General features: G+C 39.3%; 1 protein-coding gene and 1 pseudogene across 1 annotated transcript in view; one reads left to right on the top strand and one right to left on the bottom strand.

Annotated features, from left to right (window-relative positions):
* NID2 (nidogen 2) overlaps nucleotides 1-19379 on the top strand; it is an 85018-nt gene that overhangs the window by 42002 nt on the left and 23637 nt on the right. The gene's annotated exons all lie outside the window — the stretch shown is intronic.
* On the bottom strand, nucleotides 1737-3307 carry LOC110121665 (cytochrome b-like; annotated as a pseudogene).

The following is a 19379-nucleotide window of genomic DNA, read 5'->3' as shown; positions in this document are numbered from 1 at the left end:
GATTTATGCTAAATTTAGTATTAAAGTTTTTATCAAAATGGTTATGGATCTTGGGAGATATCTGCCTATATAAATGGTAAATATCTAAGTAATCCTTTGGTATGATTAATGCTTATTTTCTAGGTCTATTTTATTTTGCACATTACATTGTCGGATAGATTAAATTCTATGTATTTATATGTTTCTGTCCTGTTTTGGGGGTTTGACAGGGCATTAAGGACATGTAGAGCATGAGATTTGCTGGGGAGTGAGGAGGGGGTTATTAAATGGGTCATTTACCTGTTTAGTCTGTACATGTACGTACATGTGTGTAATGTCCTTGTTTTGTAACCATTGACTGAGTAACACTTTATGGTGATGTTGGTAAATAATATTCAATTAACGTTCAGTTTATTGGACTGTGTGAAGGCCTCAGATGGCCATAACTGAGTCACAGCATCCCTTTATGGTTTCTTTTTTTCATTTATTTTTAATTGGGGGAAAATTGCTTTACAGTATTATGTTGGTTTCTCCTGTACAACAGTGCAAATCAGCTATAAGTTATGTGTATCACCTCCCTCTTGAGCCTCACTCCCTGCCACCCCGCCCCCCCCCCCCACCCCCACCATTCCACCCTTCTGGGTCATCACAGCACCAGACTGGGCTCCCTGTGTTATACAGTAACTTATTGGCATGCCTTTAAAAATTAAAAATATACCAAATGCATGAAACCAAAGTTATGTGTGAGCATGGCTGATTAGTTGTTAGTCCATCAAGATGTCTTATTGTAAGAGGAAAGGGCAGATCATTTTAGGTCCCGAAGAACCAGATATCTGATGAAGATCAGACATTAATAGAAACCACCCCAGGTTATCGGCTTGGAACAAGAGGAGGGACGACAGTCAAGAGGGGTTTATGGTTTCATGTGACTCGCTGATTAAACTTGTGGTCTATTGGATATGATGCATATGTTGACTAGAATTGATTTGACTTAATGTACTATGTACAACCAATAATATGTACCATGTAAAAATAGTATAACATATATGCTTTTAAGCATGATACTGGGAAAGATTGAGGGCAGGAGGAGAAGGGGACGACAGAGGATAAGATGGTTGGATGGCATCACTGACTCAATGGACATGGGTTTCGGTGAACTCCGGGAGTTGGTGATGGACAGGGAGGCCTGGCGAACTGCAGTTAATGGGGTCGCAAAGAGTCGGACATGACTGAGTGACTGAACTGAACTGAAATAATGGATTTATGTATAGTGTATTATGCACTATCAGTAGGTTTGTGTGCATGCTTATGGGGTAAATAACAAATAATTATACATGTAGTATATTCTATATAATATGTATTTGTACTTATTAATGTGGCAATACACGTTATGCATGAAGTACATAGTAATTTATGGTAAAAAAGAGATTATTTTAACACTGAGATGGTACTTAGCAAATGTAAATCTTGTAAATGTCCCATAACAAATCTTCAGCTGCTAAGTCACTTCAGTCGTGTTCGACTCTGTGCGACTCCAGAGACGGCAGCCCACCAGGCTCCCCCGTCCCTGGGATTCTCCAGGCAAGAACACGAGTGCGTTGCCATTTCCTTCTCTAAATCTTCAGGGACTAGTTTAAATAGAATTTCAGCTTTGGGTGCTGATGGTGGAGCTGGAGCTTCTTCCTTGAGTCTTAGGGCGATGTATTCTCCTTTTCTGGTTTACAAGACCAGTATTATAGATATACTACAAAGACTCTTCATTTTAGGAGGTTATTTTCAGTGATGCTAGTTACTGGCATTATGTGTGTGCATGTATGCTAAGTCTCTTCAGTCGTGTCCAACTCTGTGTGACTGTAGCCAGCCAGGCTCCTCTGTCCATGGAATTCTCCAGGCAAGGATACTGGAGTGGGTTGCTGTGCCCTCCTTCAGGGGATCTTCCTGACCCAGCGACTGAACCCAGGACTCCTACGTTGCCGGTGGATTCTCTACCACTAGCACCACCTGGGAAGCCCTACTGGCATGGTACTAGAATTAAAAAGAAATATATGAACGCTGATTGTTGGATAATAATGAAGGGGTGCTCTATAGGTTGTCCTCCAAATTATGTCAGTGTTACAGGTCTGCTACTAGCACTCAAAATACATATTGACCGAGAGGTCGAAATGTTACACTTCATTGTTTGGACGTGTGAAACATTGGGATAAATGCTAGAATTAAAACAAAAGATTAGGGCCAATACTCCTAATTTATTAGGAACTGGCTGTAGAATTGCATAGGCAAATAGAAAATATCACTCTGGTTTGATACGAAGTGGTGTATTGAGAGAGTTTGCTGAGGTGTAGTTGTGTAGGTCTCCTAGTAAGTTGGTGAAAATATTGCTGTTGTTAGAATTAGCAATGAGGCACCTAGGATGTCTTTGATTGCATGCATGTGTGCATGCTCAGTCGCTTCAGTCATGTCTGACTCTTTGTGACCTCGTGGACTGTAGCCTGCCAGACTCCTCTGTCCATGGGGTTCTCCAGGCAAGAATTCTGGAATGGGTTGCCATTCCCTTCTCCAGGGGATCTTCCTGACCTAGGGATTGAACCTGGGTCTTCTACGTCTCCTGCTCTGGCAGGCAGATTCTTTACCAACTGAGCCACAAGGGAAGCCCCTTTGATTGTATGGGAGGGATGAAACGGGATTTTTTCTATGTGATATGAGATTCCTGTGGGGTTATTAGATCCTGTTTTGTAAAGGAATAGTAAGTGGACAGCTGCTAGCGCTGTGATGATAAATGGGAGAATAAAATGGAAGGTGAAAAATTGTGTAAGATTTACTTTATCTACTGAAAAGTCACCTCAGGTTCATTTGATGAGACTTGTGCTAATATTTGGAATTGCTGAAAGGAGATTAGTAATAACTGTTGCCCTTCAGATATTTGTCCTCCAGTATGATATAGCCTATAAATGCTGTAGCTATGACTGTAAATAAGTTGATTTCAGTGTTTCATGTTTCTAAAAAAGTGTGGGATCAGTAATATAAGCCTTGTCCTACATGAATAAATAGGCAAATAAAAAATATGGAGGCTTCATTTTCATGTAGATATTGGATAACTCATCCATAGTTTACATCTTGACAGACATGTGTTACTGATGAAAAAGTGATGATTGTGTCTGATGTATAATGTCTTGCTAAGAATAAACCTGTTAAGGTTTGTAGAACTGAGCAAATGCCCAGTAGGGAACCAAGGGTTTCATCATGATGAAATGTTTGATGGAGCTAGGAGATCAATAATTACATTGTTAATAATTTTTATTAGTGGGTGTGACTTTTGGATGTTGATCATTAATGTTCTTTTTAAAATTAATTTTTGACTGTGCTGGGTCTTCATTGCTGCATGGGCTTTTCCCTAGTTGTGGGAAGCCAGGGGCTACTCTCAAGTTGGTGATGCGCAGGCTTCTCATTGTGGAGCAAGGGCTCTAAAACATACGGGCTTCAGTAGTTGCGACACGTGGGCTCAGTAGTTGTGGCTCTGGGGCACTAGAGCACAGACTCGAGTTGTGATGCACAGGCTAAATTGTTCTGTGGCATGTAGGATCTTCCTAGACTGGGGATCGAACCTGTGTCTCCTGCACCGGCAGACGGATTCTTCACCACCGAGCCACCATGGAAGTCCTCGTGTTCTTATAGCTGAATTAACAGTGATGATTTTTCATTTCATTGGCTATGGTTAGAGTCCATATAAGAACAATGATAACATACATTGTGTTTAAGTATTATTTTTGCAATTAGTTTTGCGGGGTTTTGTTCAAAACCTTCACCTAATTATGTGGACTTAGACTGATTATAGGTGGTGGTATTGGTTGTGGGATTGTGTTGAATTATGGTGGTTCATTTCAGGGTTTAATAGTATTTTTATGTATTTAGGCAAAAGATTAGTAGTATTTGGTTATATGTCAGCTATGGCTACTGAGAAGTATTCTGAAGTTTGAGTCTCTAGTAAGACTGTTGCAGGTATATTTCTTTCAAGGTTGATGATAGAATTTTCAATAGTATTTTGTGTCTTAAACAATGAAGAAGGGGAGATTGTGTTTAAGTTTAATGGGCTAAATGATTGGGTTATTTATGATACAGGTGATTCTGAGTATTTTGATGAAGAGGCATAGGAATTGGGGTGTTGTGCAGCTCTGATACTTGATTGGTAATTGTTACTGGTGTATCATTGCTTATTGGTGTTGTGGTTATTATAAAGGTTCAGTTCAGTTGCTCAGTCGTGTCTGACACTTTGTGACCCCATGGACTACAGCAAGCCAGGCTTGCCTGTCCATCACCAACTCCTGGAGCTTACTCAAACTCATGTCCATCAAGTCGGTGATGCCATCCAACCATCTCATCCTCTGTCATCCCCTTCTCCTCCTTCCCTCAATCTTTCCCAGCATCAAGGTCTTTTCCAATGAGTTGGCTCTTTGCATCAAGTGACCGAAGTATTGCAGCTTTAGCATCAGTCCTTCCACTGAATATTCAGGACTGATTTCCTTTAGGACTGACTGGTTTGATCTCTTTGCAGTCCAAGGGACTCTCAAGAGTCTTCTTCAATGCCACAGTTCAAAAGCATCAATTCTTTGGCACTCAGTTTTCTTTATGGTCCAACTCTCACCTCCATATGTGACTACTGGAAAAACCATAGGTTACTCGTGGTAATTAAATAGATTATGCTTAGGGTGAGTGTAATGAGGAATGAAAGAAAATATACTTCGATTAGATCTTTTTGGTCTGACACTAGTGTAGAGAATTTTATTTGAATCAAGGAAGTAGTTTTTGTAGGATTCTTTCTAGTCAGACTAAATCTAGGAGGGATGATGCTGATTTCTGGCTTGTTGATAAATTTAAGTATGGTGGGAAGTGATGTATAATAATGAGAAAATATCCTAAGAAGCTGGAAAATTTGAAAACTTTGAAGGTATTTAAATTTCGAGTTTTGTTTAGTGAAATTGATTTCGAATGCCAGAGTAAAACCTAGGATGGTCACAGCAAGGGAAGTTAGTTTCGAGTAATAAGGTGTAGTTATTTGTAGGATTGTTGTTAGGGGAATATTGTTGGAAGTAATGAATCCAGTGAAAATACTTCCCACCAGTAAACATTTAATAGAATTGATTGGGAGTGGGTTGTTTTCATTAATTAAAGTTAATGAATTGTCCTAATGGTGTAAAGAAAATAATGTGGGTGCTATAGACTGCTGTAAGCTGTAAGAGAGCTGTAAGCTTTCATGTGATGAGACTTGGGCTCAGGTGTTGGTATACGATGTATTAGCAGTATTGATAATTTAGGTCTTTAGAAGCCTGTGAGGAACGGTATTCCCAACAGTGAGAGACTTCTGGTAGTGAGGATTGTTGTGGTACAAGGCATTGCTTTAAATAAACCTCCTAACTTTCAAATGTCTTGTTCATCATTTGGGCTATTAATAATAGATCCAGACCATATAAACAGTATGGCCTTTAAAAAGGAGTGTGTGCAAATATGAAGATACGCTAGATAAGATTGGTTAATATTGATTATTAATGATTATAAGGCCTAATTGGCTTGAAGTAGAGAAGGCAACAATTTTTTTAATGTCATTTTGGGTAAGAGCACATGTTGCTGTAAATAATGTAGTGATATTTATCCAAATATAATGTTGTTTGGATAAATTTATTATTCTGTTAAAGGGTAAAAGTGTATTAAGTAGGAAAATACCTGCTACAACTACTGTGCTTGAGTGGAGTAGGGCTAAAATGGGAGTAGCGACTTCTGTTGCTGAGGGAAGTCATGAATGGAGGCCAAATTGGGTGGATTTTCCAGTTGCAGCCAACACAAGTCCTATTAGAGGTAGGTTTGAGTGATTTAGGTTAAGCATCAAGATTTGTTATATGTCTCATGGGTTTAAGTGAAATAGAAATTATACTACTGATATAATCCAATGTCTCCAGTGTGATTATATAAAATTGTTTGAAGAGCAGCTATATTTGCATCTGCTCATCCATATCATCACCTGATAAGCAGGAAAGATATAATTCTGACTCCTTTTCATCCAATGAAAAGTTGTGAAAGATTGTTTTCAGTGACAAGAATTAGTATTGTGATAAGAAAAAGTAGTATTTAAATATCATATTGAAAATTCTATAACTGATCATGTGAGAAATAATTCTACTGGAGCAAATGTTATTGAGAAATAGCCTAATTTGAAGCTAAGTGATGATTTAAGGGCTCAGATTGAGATAATTATCTCTTGACATATATGAATAAATATTATTGTTGGAATTAAGCTGGTGATAGAAGCATAGTGGTTTTTACATAGGATGGATATATATTACTTTTGTAGATGTTGGTGTTTGTTATTATAATTGATAGTATAAATATGTAGTGTGAAAGAGGTAAATAAGTTTAGTTTATTTGTAGTTGCACCAATTTTTTGGTTTCTAAGACCAATGGGATAATTACTATCCAGTTTGAAAAAGCCATGCTATTATATGGTGTAGCATGAATTATAAGTTCTTGCATACCTTTTTGGTAAATAAGAAGGTTTAGTTTGGAGAAGGAAATGGCAACCCACTCCAGTGTTCTTGCCTGGAGAATCCCAGGGATGGTGGAGCATGGTGGGCTGCTGTCTATGGGGTCACACAGAGTCAGACACGACTGAAGCAACTTAGCAGCAGCAGCAGCAGCCTCCTGTTACTAGATTCACAATCTAATGTTTTTTTAAAAAAACTATATTTACAATATAAGAACCCTAAAATGATTCAAGGGTTTAATGATAGGAGTAAGAGAGGTAAAATGTGAGAGGTTATGAGGCATTTTCTTGTACAAATGATGGTTTAATATTACTGATATGGTATGTTTATTTGCCTCATTGTGTTACAGTTAATATGTGTAGGAAGATAAGGCAGTAATTATTGTACTGTGTTAATTCCTATTAAGATAACCATGATATTTGATCATGAGAAGGATGATACTACCACAAATAGTTCTCCAGTTAGGATGATAGTTGGTGGTTAGAGCTAGTTTTGTTAAACTTGCTAGTAGTCATCATGTATTAATGGGAAGAATGTTTGTAGACCTCATACTAGAATTATTGTTTGACTGAATTCTTTCATAATTTTAATTGTCTAGGCAGAATAATATGGGTGATGTGAGGCTGTGGGCAGTTATTAGATTTGTGGCTCCTATATAACCTTTAAGGTGTTAAGTGAAAGAGGAGAGTGAAAAAGCTGGCTTAAAACTCAACTTTCAAAAAACAAAGATCATGGCACCCGGTCCCATCACTTCATGGCAAATAGATGGGGAAACAATGGAAACAGTGAAAGACTATTTTGGGGGACTCCAAAATCACTGCAGATGGTGACTGCAGCCATGAAATTAAAAGACGCTTGCCCCTTGGAAGAAAAGCTATGCATGAGACAAGTGCTCGGGCCTGGTGCACTGGGAAGACCCAGAGGAATCTGGTGGAGAGGGAGGTGGGAGAGGGGATCGGGATGGGGAATACATGTAAATCCATGGCTGATTCATGTCAATGTATGACAAAGACCACTACAATATAAAAAAAAAAGGAAAAGCTGTGGCCAACCTAGATAGCATATTAAAAAGTAGAGACATTACTTTGCCAACAAAGGTCCATCTAGTCAAAGCTATGGATTTTCCAGTAGTCATTTATGGATGTGAGAGTTGGACTATAAAGAAACCTGAGCACCAAAGAATTGATGCTTTTGAACTGTGGTGTTGGAGAAGACTCTTGAGAGTCCCTTGGACTGCAAGGAGATCCAACCAGTCAATCCTAAAGAAAATCAGTCCTGAATATTCATTGTAAGGCTGATGCTGAAGCTGAAACTCCATTACTTTGGCCACCTGATGGGAAAAACTAACTCACTGGAAAAGCTGCTGATGCTGGGAAAGATTGAAGGCAGGAGGAGGAGGGGATGACAGAGGATGAGATGATTAGATGGCATCACTGACATGACATAAGTTTGAGTAAGCTCCGGGAGTTGGTGATGGACAGGGAAGCCTGGTGTGCTGCAGTCCATGGGGTCACAAAGAGTCGGACATGACTGAGCAACTGAACTGAACAATAACAAGTGCTGTGTGACTGACAGAAGAATATGCAATCAGTGTCTTCAGGTCTGTTTGGCGTAAACAAATTGAACTAGTTATGGTTATTCCTCCTAAGGAGAGTATGAAAAAGGGGTATGTTATGAAATCTGTTAATGTGTTTAGAATTGCTGTGATTCACAATATACCACAGCCTCAGAATCTTACTGGTTCAGCTGCTGGGACTATGGATCCTGCAACAGGGGTTTCTACCTGTGCTTTAGGTAATCAAAAGTGAAGGCTGTAGAGGAATATTTTTTACTGTAAAGGCTATCATACATGCTAGTCATGTGAAAATGTTGAATCAGGAGTTGGATGTTGCTTGTGTTCAATACTGAAGTATTAGAAAATTTAGGGAGCCTGTGACAGTTTTTGTTTGTTTGTTTTGGCCATGCAGTGCAGCATGCAGAATCCTAGGCAGGATCTTTAGTTCCCTTATGCCCCTTGTAGTGGAAGCATGGAGGCTTAACCACTGGACTTTCCAGGGAAGTTCCAAACCTGAGATGATTTGGATATATACTAGTGCTACTAAGAGTAGAACTCCTACGAGGGTATAAAATGAGAAGGTTCTACTTTAAGATGTTCTGTTTGATTACCCCATTGGGTAATGACAATAAGTGTTGAAATTAGTGATGCTTCAAATAAAGTATAAAATGAGATTAATTCTGTGGCTGTGAATTTTATAATTAGGAATATTTCTAATATAATTAGTACAGTAAATATTGTTTCAAGCTAATGATTCTTTGAGTAGGTGAAATTGGTTGGCTATTAATGTTAATCATGAGTCATATTGTTAAAATTAATGATGCTGATTAAGGAGTTAGAGAAAAAAATTAGTGAGAAGTTAAGGCTACTGTCATCAAATTAAGACAAAAAAGCTTATAGACTAATTAATAAGCTATGGACTGTGGTATTAATTCAGATTATGTTCTTTGATAGTCATGTTTGTGGTATAGTATAATTGTAGAAATAATTTTTTTATGTGTTTGTCACTTTTCTTTTTTGCTCTTTACTTTTATTTTTTAACACCAAAAACATTTTGTATTGGGGTATAGCCAATTAATGATGCGATAGATTCAGGTGACCAGTGAAGGGACTTAGCTATACATATACATGTATACATTCTGTCTCAGAACCCCCTCCCATCCAGGCTGCCACATAACATTGAGCAGAGTTCCATGTGCTGTACAATAGACTTTTTGTTAGTTATCCATTTTAAATATAGCAGTGTGTACATGACCTTCCCAAAGTCCTTAACTATCCTTTCCCCCAGCACCCATGAGTTGGTTTTCTAAGTCTGTGAGTCTCTTTCTGTTTTGTAAGTTCATTTGTATCATTTCTTTTTAGGTTCCACGTATAAGGAATGTCATATGATATTTCTCCTTCTCTGTCTGACTTACTTCACTCAGTATGACACTCTCTAGGTCCATCCATGTTGCTGCAAATGGCCTTATTTCATTCTTTTTAATGTCTGAGTAATATTCCATTGTATATGATATATACCACATCTTCTTTATCCATTCCTTTGTCAATGGACATTTAGGTTGTTTCCATGTTTTGACCATTGTAAACAGTGCTGCAATGAACATTGGGGTACATGTATCTTTTGGGGCCATGTTTTTCTCTTGATATATGTGCCAGGAGTGGGATTGCAGGGTCATATGGTAGCTCTATTTTAAGTTTTTTAGGGAACCTCCATACTTACTGTTCTCCAATTTACATTCTCACCAACAGTGCAGGAGGGTTCCCTTCTCTCCACACCCTCTTCAGCGTTTGTTGTTTGTAGATTTTTTGATGATAGCCATTCTGACTGGTGTGAGGTGATATCTCATTGTAGTTTTGATTTCCATTTCTCTGATAACTAGCGATTTTGAACATCTTTTCATGTGCCTATTGGCCATCTGTATGTTCTCTTTAGCGAAGTATCTATTCAGGTCTTCTGCCCATTGTTTGAATGGGTTGTTTGTTTTGATACTATTAAGTGGCATAGGCTGTTTGTAAATTTTGGAGACTAATCCCTTATCAGTCACATCATTTGTAAATATTTTCTCCCTATCTGTTGGTTGTGTTTTTGTTTATTGTTTCCTTTGTTGTGCAAAAGCTTGTGAGTTTAAGTAGGTCCCATTTGTTTATTTTTGCTTTTATTTCCACTATTCTGGGAGATGAATTAAAAAAGATTTTGCTGTGATTTATGTCAAAGAGTGTTCTGCCTGTGTTTTCCTCTGAGAGTTTTATAGTGTCTGGTCTAACATTTAGGTCTTTAATCCATTTTGAGCTTATTTTTATGCATGCAGTTAAGGAATGATCTAATTTCATTGTTTTACATGTGACTGTCCAGTTTTCCCAGCGCCATTTGTTGAAGAGACTGTCTTTCCAACATTGTGGAGTCTTGCTTCCTTTGTCATAGATTAACTGACTGTAGGTGCATGGACTTATTTCTGGGTTTTCTATCCTGTTCCATTGATCTATATTTCTATTTTTGTGCCAGTACCATACTGTTTTGATGACTGTAGCTCTGTAGTATAGTCTGAAGTCCAAGAGCCTGATTCCTTCAGTTCCATTTTTCTTTTTCAAGATTGCTTTGGCTCTTTGGGGTCTTTTGTGTCTCCATACAGATTTTGAGATTTTTTTGTTCTAGTTCTGTGAAAAATGCCATTGGTAATTTGATAGGGATTGTGTTGCATCTGTAGATTGCCTTGGGTAGTATAGTCATTTTGGGAATATTGATTCTTCCAATCCATGAACATGGTGTAGCTTTCCATCTGTTTATGTTTTCTTTGATTTCTTTCATCAGCATCTTATAGTTTTTGGAGTACAGGTTTTCTATCTCCTTAAGTAGGCTTATTCCTAGGTATTTTATTTGTTTTGATGCAATGGTAAATGGAATTGCTTCTTGAATTTCTCTTTCTAATCTTTCATTGTTAGTGTATAGAAATGCAACTGATTTCTGTGTATTAATTTTGTGACCTGCAACTTTACCAAATTTGTTGGTGAACTCTAGTAATTTTATGGTAATGTCTTTAGGATCTTCTATGTATAGTATCATGTCATCTGCAAATAGTGGCAATTAAACATCTTTTCCAATTTGGATTCCCTTTACTACTTCTCTGCTGTAGCTAGGACTTCCAAAACTATGTTGAATAAAAATGGTGAGAGTGGACATCCTTGTCTTGTTCCTGATTTTAGAGGGAATGCTTTTAGCTTTTCACCATTGAACATGGTGCTAGTTCTAGGTTTTTCATATATGGCCTTTATTATGTTGAGGTATGTACCCTCTATTCCCACTTTCTGGAGAGTTTTTTCATAAATTGGTGCTGAATTTTGTCAAAAGCCTTTTCTGCATCTATTGAGATGATCATATGGTTTTTATTCTTCAATTTGTTGAATATGGTGTATCATATTGATTGATTTGTGGATGTTGAAAAATCCTTGCAACCCCGGGGATGAATCCTACTTGATCATGGTGTATGATCTTTTTAATGTATTGTTGGATACGGATTGCTAGTATTTTGTTGAAGATTTTTGCATCTGTGGTCATTAGTGATATTAGCCTGTAATTTTCTTTTTCTTTTTTTTTTGTGGTATCTTTGTCTGGTTTTGGTATCAGATGGTGGCCTCATGAAATGAATTGGTTAAGTGTTCCTTCCTCTGCAACTTTCTGGAATAGTTTCAGAAGGATAGGTGTTAACCCTTTTCTAAATGTTTGATAAAATTCACCTGTAAAGCCATCAGGTCCTGGACTTTTGTTTGTTGGGAGGTTTTTAATCACAGTTTCAATTTCAGTGCTTGTGATTGGTTTATTTGTATCTTCTGTTTCTTCCTGGTTCATTTACTGAGAGTATACCTTTCTAGGTAATTGTGCATGTCTTCCAGTAATTCCAATAAAAATACCATTTTATTGGTATAAGTTGTTCATAGTAGTCTTATGATTCTTTGTATTTCTATGGAGTCAGTTGTAACATCTTTTCTATTTCTAATTATACTGATTTGAGTCCTCTCCCTTTTTTTCCTTGATGAGTCTGGCTAATGATTTATCAGTCTTGTTTATCTTTTCAAAGAACAAGCTTTTAGTTTCATTGATCTTTTCAATTGTGTTCTTTGTTTCTATTTCATTTATTTCTGCTCTGATCTTTACACTTTCTTTCCTTCAACTAACTTTAGGTTTAGTTTGTTCTTCTTTCTCTAGTTGTATTAGGTGTAAGTTTAGGTTGTTTATTTGAGATTTTTCTTGTTTCTTGAGGTAAGACTGTATTGCTATAAACTTCCCTCATAGAACTGCTTTTGCTGCATCCCATAAGTTTTTTATCTTTGTGCTTTCCTTTTCATTTGTCTCTAGTTAGTTTTTTAATTTTTTCTTTGATTTCTTCAGTTATCTAATGGTTGTTTAGTTGCATGTTGTTTAGCCGCTACATGTTTTTGTTTCTTAGAATTTTTTCCTTGTAGTTTTTTCCTTCTAATCTCATAGCATTATAATTAGAAAAGAGGCTTGATATTTCAGTTTTCTTAAATTGACCAAGGCTCATATCGTAGCCCAGCATGTGGTCATGTGTGGGCTACACATGACCATGTGCACTTTAGAAAAATGGGTAGTCTTCTGCTTTTGGATGGAATGCTCTATAAATGTCAATTATGTCCAGTTCATCTAAAGTGTCATTTAAGGCCTGCGTTTCCTTATTGATTTTCTGTCTGGATGATCTATTGATGAAAGTAGGGTATTAAAGCTCCCCACTGTTATCGTGCTACTGTTGATTTCTCCCTTTCTGTTTGTTAGTATTTGCCTTACATATTGAGGTGCTCCTATGTTGGGTGCATATATATTTATAATTGTTGTATATTCTTCTTGGATTGAACCCTTGATCATTATGTAGTGTCTTTCTTTGTCTCTTATAACAGTCTTTGTTTTAAAGTCTATTTTGTCTGATATGAGTATTGCTACTCTAGCTTTCTTATGATTTCCATTTGTGTGAAATACCTTCTCCCATCCCCTTACTTTCAGTCTGTAAGTGTCCCTAGGCATGAGGTGGGTCTCTTGTAGACAACATACATATGGGTCTTTTTTTTGTATCCACTCAGCCAGTCTATTGGTTGGTGTATGTCTTTTGGTTGGTGCATTTAATCCATTTACATTTAAAGTAATTGTCAATGTGTATGATGCTATTACCATTTTGTTAATTGTTTTGGGTTTATTTTTTGTAGAAGTTTTCCTTCTCATGTTTCCTGCTTTAGAGAAGTTCCTTTAGCATTTGTTGTAAAACAGGTTTAGTGGGGTTGAATAATCTCAACTTTTGCTTGTGTGGAAAGCCTTTGATTTCTCCATAAAATCTGAATGAGAGTCTTGCTGGGTAGAGCATTCTTGGTTGTAGGTTCTTCCCTTTCATCACTTGGAATATATTCTGCCATTCTCTTCTGGCTTGTAGAGTTTCTGTTGAGAAATCAGCTGATAACCTTATGTGTTTTTCCTTGTATGTTATTTGTCTTTTATCCCTTGTTGCTTTAATAATTTAACTTTGTCTTTAATTTTTGTCAGTTTGATTGCCACATGTTTCGGTGCATTCCTCATTGGATTTATCCTGGTGACTCCCTGCTTCCTGGACATGATTGACTATTTCCTTTCCCATGTTGGGGAAGTTTTCAGCTGTTATCTCTTCAAGTATTTTCCAGGGTCCTTTCTCTCTTTCTTCTCCTGGGACCCCTATAATGTGAATGTTGGTGCATTTAATGTTGTCCCAGAGGTCTGTTAGGTTGCCTTCATTTCTTTTCATTCTTTTTTCTATATTCTGTTTTGCAGCATTGATTTCCACCTTCTGTCTTCCAGGTCACTTATACATTCTTCTTTCTCTGTTATCCTGCTATTGATTCCTTCTAGTGTATTGTTCATCTCTGTCTCTTAGTTCTTCTAGGTCCTTGGTAAACATTTCTTGCATCTTCTCAATCTTTGCCCTCCATTCTTTTCTGAGATCCTGAATCATATTCACTATCATTATTCTGAATTCTTTTTCTGGAAGGTTGCCTATCTCCATTTAATTTAGTTGTTTTTCTGGGAATTTAAGTGTTCCTTCATCTGGGACATAATCCTATTTCTTTTCATTTTGGGTAGCTTTCTTTGATTGTGGTATTAGTTCTGGAGGCTGATGGGATTGTAGTTCTTATTTCTTCTGTCAGCCTTCTGAAGATAAGAGGCTTGTGCAAGCTTCCTGATGGGAGGACTTGCTGGGGAAACTGGTTCTTGCTCTGGTGGGCAGGAGCATACTCAGTAAAACTTTAATCCAGTTGTCTGCTGATGGGTGGAGCTGTTCTCTCTCCCTGTTAGTTGTCTGGCCTGAGATGACACAGTCCTGGAGTCTATAGGCTTCTGTAGTAGGGCTATTGGTGACCTCCAAGAGGGCTCATGTCATGACGCAGCTCCTGGGACTGTTGCTGTCAGTGCCCCCATCCCCTCAGCAGGCTCCTGCCAACACACACACCTCTCCTGGAGACCCTCAGACACTCACAGGTAGGTCTGGCTCAGTCTCCTGTGGGGTCACTGTTCCTTTCCCCTGGGTCCTGGTGCATGCAAGATTTTGTTTGTGCCCTCCAAGAGTCTGTTTCCCCCAGTCCTATGAAAGCTCTGTAACCAAATCCCACTGACCTTCAAAGTCAGATTCCCTGGGGATTCCCAGTCTCTTGGCCAAATCCACAGACCAGGAAGCTTGACATGGGGCCTAGAACCTTCACAAGTGTGAGAACTTCTTTGATATTATTGTTCTCCAGTTAGTGAGTCACCACCTGGCAGGCAGAGGATTTGATTTTATTGCAATTGTTCCCCTTCTGCCATTTTGTTGTGGCTTTTCCTTTGTCCTTGGATGTAGGGTGTCTTTTTTGGTGGGTTCCAGTGTCATCCTGTCAATGGTTGTTCAAAAGCTAGTTGTGATTTTGGTGCTCTGGCAGGAGAAGATGAGTCCAAGAAAAGAGATCAAGAAAAGAAAGTCTGTTACTATTTCCATTATTTCCCTGTCTATTTGTCATGAAGTAATGAGACTGAATACCATGATCTTCGGTGTTTGAATTTTGAGTTTTAAGCCAGCTTTTTCACTCTCCTCTTTCCCTTTCATCAAGAAGCTTTTCAGTTCTTCACTTTCTGCCGTAAGGGTGGTATCATTTGCATATCTGAGGTTATTGGTATTTCTCCCAGCAATCTTGATTCCAACTTGAGCTTCATCCAGCCTGGCATTTCGCATGATGTACTATGCATAGAGGTTAAATAAGTAGGTTGACAGTATATAGCCTTGATGTACTCCTTTCCCAATTTCGAACTAGTTTGTTGTTCCATGGCTGGTTCTAACTGTTGCTTCTTGACCTGCACACAGATTTCTCAGGAGGCAGGTAAGGTGGTCTGGTATTCCGTCTCTTGAGGAATTTTCCACAGTTTGTTGTAATCTATACTGTCAAAGGCTTTAGCATAGTCAATGAAGCAGAAGTAGATTTTTTTCTGGAATTCCCTTGCTTTTCCTGTGATCCCATGGATGCTGGCATTTTGGGCTCTGGTTCCTTTGCCCTTTCAAAATACAGCTTGTAAATCTGGAAATTCTTGGCTTGCATACTGTTGAAACCTAGCTTGAAGGATTTTGAGCATTACCTTGCTAGCATGTGAAATGAATGCAATTGTGTGGTAGTTTGAACATTCTTTGGCTTTGTACATCTCTGGATTGGAATGAAAACTGACCTTTTCCAGTCCTGTGGCCACTGCTGAGTTTTCCAAATTTGCTGGCATATTGAGTCCAGCACTTTCACAGCATCATCTTTTGGGATTTGAAATAGCTCAGCTGTAATCCCATAACCTCCGCTAGTAATGCTTTGTTCATAGTAATGCTTCCTAGGGCTTCCCTGATAGCTTAGTTGATAAAGAATCCACCTGCAATGCAGGAGACCTCTGGGTCAGGGTCGAATCCTGGGTCAGGAAGATCCGCTGGAGAAGGGATAGGCTACCCACTCCAGTATTCTTGGGCTTCCCTTGTGGCTTAGCTGGTAAAGAATCTGCCTGAAAAGCAGGAAACCTGGGTTTGATCCCTGGGCTGGGAAGATCCCCTGGAAAAAGGAAAGGCTACCCATTCCAGTATTCTGACCTGGAGAATTCCTATAGTCCATGGGGTTGCAAAGAGTTGGACATGACTGAGTGACTTTCACTTTCACTTCACTTCTTTCAGTGCTTCCTAAGGCCCGCTTGACTTCACACTGTAGGATGTGTGGCTCTAGGTGAGTGACCACACCGTTGTGGTGATCCAGGTCATTAAGTCCTTTTTTGTAGAGTTCTTCTGTGTTTTCTTGCCACCTCTTTTTAATATCTTCTGCTTCTATTGTGCCTGTCTTTGCATTGAATGTTCTCTAGGTATCTCTAATTTTCTTGAAGACATCTCTAGTCTTTCCCAACCTATTGTTTTCCTCTATTTTTTTGCATTGTTCACTTAAGAAGGCTTTCTTATTTCTCCTTGCTATTCTTTGGAACTCTGCACTCAGATGAGTATATCTTTCCCCTTTAACTTTTTTTAAGCCCTCCTCAGACAAACATTTTGCCTTTTTGCATTTCTTTTTCTTGGGGATGGTTTTGATCACTGCCTCCTGTACAATGTTATAAAGCTCCGTCCATAGTTCTTCAGGTACTCCGTCAGATCTAATCCCTTGAATCTATTTGTCACTTCCACTGTATAATTATTAAGGGATTTGATTTAGGTCATACCTGAATGGTCTAGTGATTTTCCCTACTTTCTTCAATTTAAGTCTGAATTTTGCAATAAAGAGTTCATGATCTGAGCCACAGTGAGCTCCTGGTCTCATTTTTGCTGACTATATAGAGCTTCTCCAACTTCGGCTGCAAAGAATATAATAATCTGATTTTGGTATTGACTATCTGGTGATGTCCATATGTAGAGTTATCTCTTGTGTTGTTGGAAGAGGGGGTTTGCTATGATGAGTGCATTCCCTTGGCAAAACTCTATTAGCCTTTGCCCTGTTCATTTTGTACTCCAAGACCAAACTTGCCTGTTACTCTAGGTATCTCTTTTTATTTAATTTTTTTGGTATCTCTTAACTTCCTACTTTGTATTCCAGTTCCCTATGATGAAAGGATGTATTTTTTTTTTTTTTTTGGTGGTAGTTCTAGAAGGTCTTGTATGTCTTCAGAGAACCATTTAACTTCAGCTTCTTCAGCATTAGTGGTTGGGACACAGACTTGGATTACTGTGATATTGAATGATTTGCCTTGGAAGCAAACAGAGTTCATTCTGTCGTTTTTGAGATTGCACCCAAGTACTGAATTTTGGACTCTTTTGTTGACTATGAAGGCTACTCCATTTCTTCTAAGGGATTCTTGCCCACAGTAGTAGATATAATGGTCATCTGAATTAAATTCACCCATTCCCATCCATTTTAGTTCACTGATTGCTAGAATGTCAATGTTCACACTTGCCATCTCCTGTTTGACAACTTCCAGTTTACCTTGATTCATGAACCTAACATTCCAGCTTCCTATGCAATATTGTTCTTTACAGCATCAGACTATACTTTCACTACCATGCACATCCACACCTGAGCATCGTTTCTGCTTTGGCTCCATCTCTTCATTCTTTTTGGAACCATTTCTCTGTTCTTCTCCAGTAGCATATTGGATACTTACCAACCTAGGGGGTTCATCTTTCAGTGTTGGATCTCTTTGCCTTTTTGTACTGTTCATGGGATTCTCAAGGCAAGAGTGCTGAAGTGGTTTGCCATTCCCTTCTCCAGTGGACCACGTTTTGTCAAAACTCCACCATGACTTATCCGTCTTAGGTGGCCCTACACGGCATGGCTCATAGTTTCATTGTTACACAAAGCTGTGATCCACATGATCATTTTGGTTAGTTTTCTGTGATTGTGCTTTTCATTCTGTCTGCCCTCTGATGGATGAGGATAAGAGGCTTATGGAAGCTTCCTGATGGGAGGGACTGGCTGGGGGGAAAAGTGGGTCTTGCTCTGGCAAGGCCAGCTCAATAAATCTTTAACCCAATTTTCTGCTGGGGTGGGGCTGTGTTCCCTCCCTGTAGTGTGGCCTGGGGCCAATCTGTGGAAGGGGTAATGGCAGCCTCCTCCAAAAGGACTTACACCAGCTTGTCACGCCTCCCAGGACTGCTGCTGCCAGTGCCCCGGCCCTGTGGCAGGCTTCTGTTGGCCCACGCGTCCACCAGCGACTCCCAAACACTCGTAGGCGAGTCTGACTCAGTCCCTTGTGGAGTCCCTGTTCCCTTCTCCAGGGTCCTGGTGTGCGCAAGTTTTTGCTGGGCCCTCCAAGTGTCTCTCTTTCCCCAGTCCTGTGGAGATTTGGTCATCACATCCTGCTGACCTTCAAAGTCAGATTCCCTGGGGATTCTCAGTCCCCTTGCTGGATCCCCATGTTGGGACGTCTATTGTGGGGCCTAGAATTTTCACAACAGTGCGAGAACTTCTTTGGTATCATTGTTCTCCAGTTTGTGGATCGCCCACCCAGCAGCACTATAGTACGGCTAATGGCGACCTCCTCCAAGAGGACTAATGCCACATGCTGCACCTGCCAGGACTGCTGCTGCCAGAGCCCCTCTCCCACAGCAGGCTGCTGCTGATCCATGCCTCTGCAGGAGACCCTCAGACATTTACAGGCAGGTCTGGCTCAGTCTCTTGTGGGGGGTCACTGCTCCTTTCCCTGAGTCCTGGTGTGCACAAGGTTTTGTTTGTGTCCTCCAAGCTCCTCTGGCGGGTGTAATGTTTGATTCTAAGTGCAATTGGACCCCTCCTACTGTCTTGTTGGGGCTTCTCCTTTGCCCTTGGACATGGGGTATCTTTTTGGTGGGTTCCAACATTCTCCTGTTGATGATTGTTCATCAGCTAGCTGCAATTTTGGTGTTCCCCCAGGAGAAGATGAGCGCTCATCCTTCTACTCCTCCAACTTGTCTAGGAACTTTAAGTGCATATTGCTAAGTGAAAGAAGCCAGTATGAAAAAGCTTCATACTCTGTGATTCTAGACTTTCTAGAAGAGGTAAAATTGTAGGGACAGTAAATAGATCAGTGGTTGCCAGAGGCTCAAGGGGAGGGAGGCAGGGAGGGATGAATAGGTGGAGCACAGGGGAAACCATCTGTGACACTGTACTGGAGGGTACATTTGTCCAAACCTGTAGAACTGTACAGCACAAAGAGTCTGCCCCAATGTGAACTGTGGATTTTAGTTAATAACAAAGTGTCAGTATTGATTTATCAGTTATAACAAATGTATATACTAATCAGTCAGTCAGTCAGTTCAGTCGCTCAGTCGTGTCTG

This window comes from Odocoileus virginianus, chromosome 6 (genome assembly GCF_023699985.2).
Source record: "Odocoileus virginianus isolate 20LAN1187 ecotype Illinois chromosome 6, Ovbor_1.2, whole genome shotgun sequence".
Classification (NCBI taxonomy): Eukaryota; Metazoa; Chordata; class Mammalia; order Artiodactyla; family Cervidae; genus Odocoileus; species Odocoileus virginianus.
Note: the sequence above shows the minus strand (reverse complement) of the source record. Positions and strands in the feature narration are given on the sequence as shown.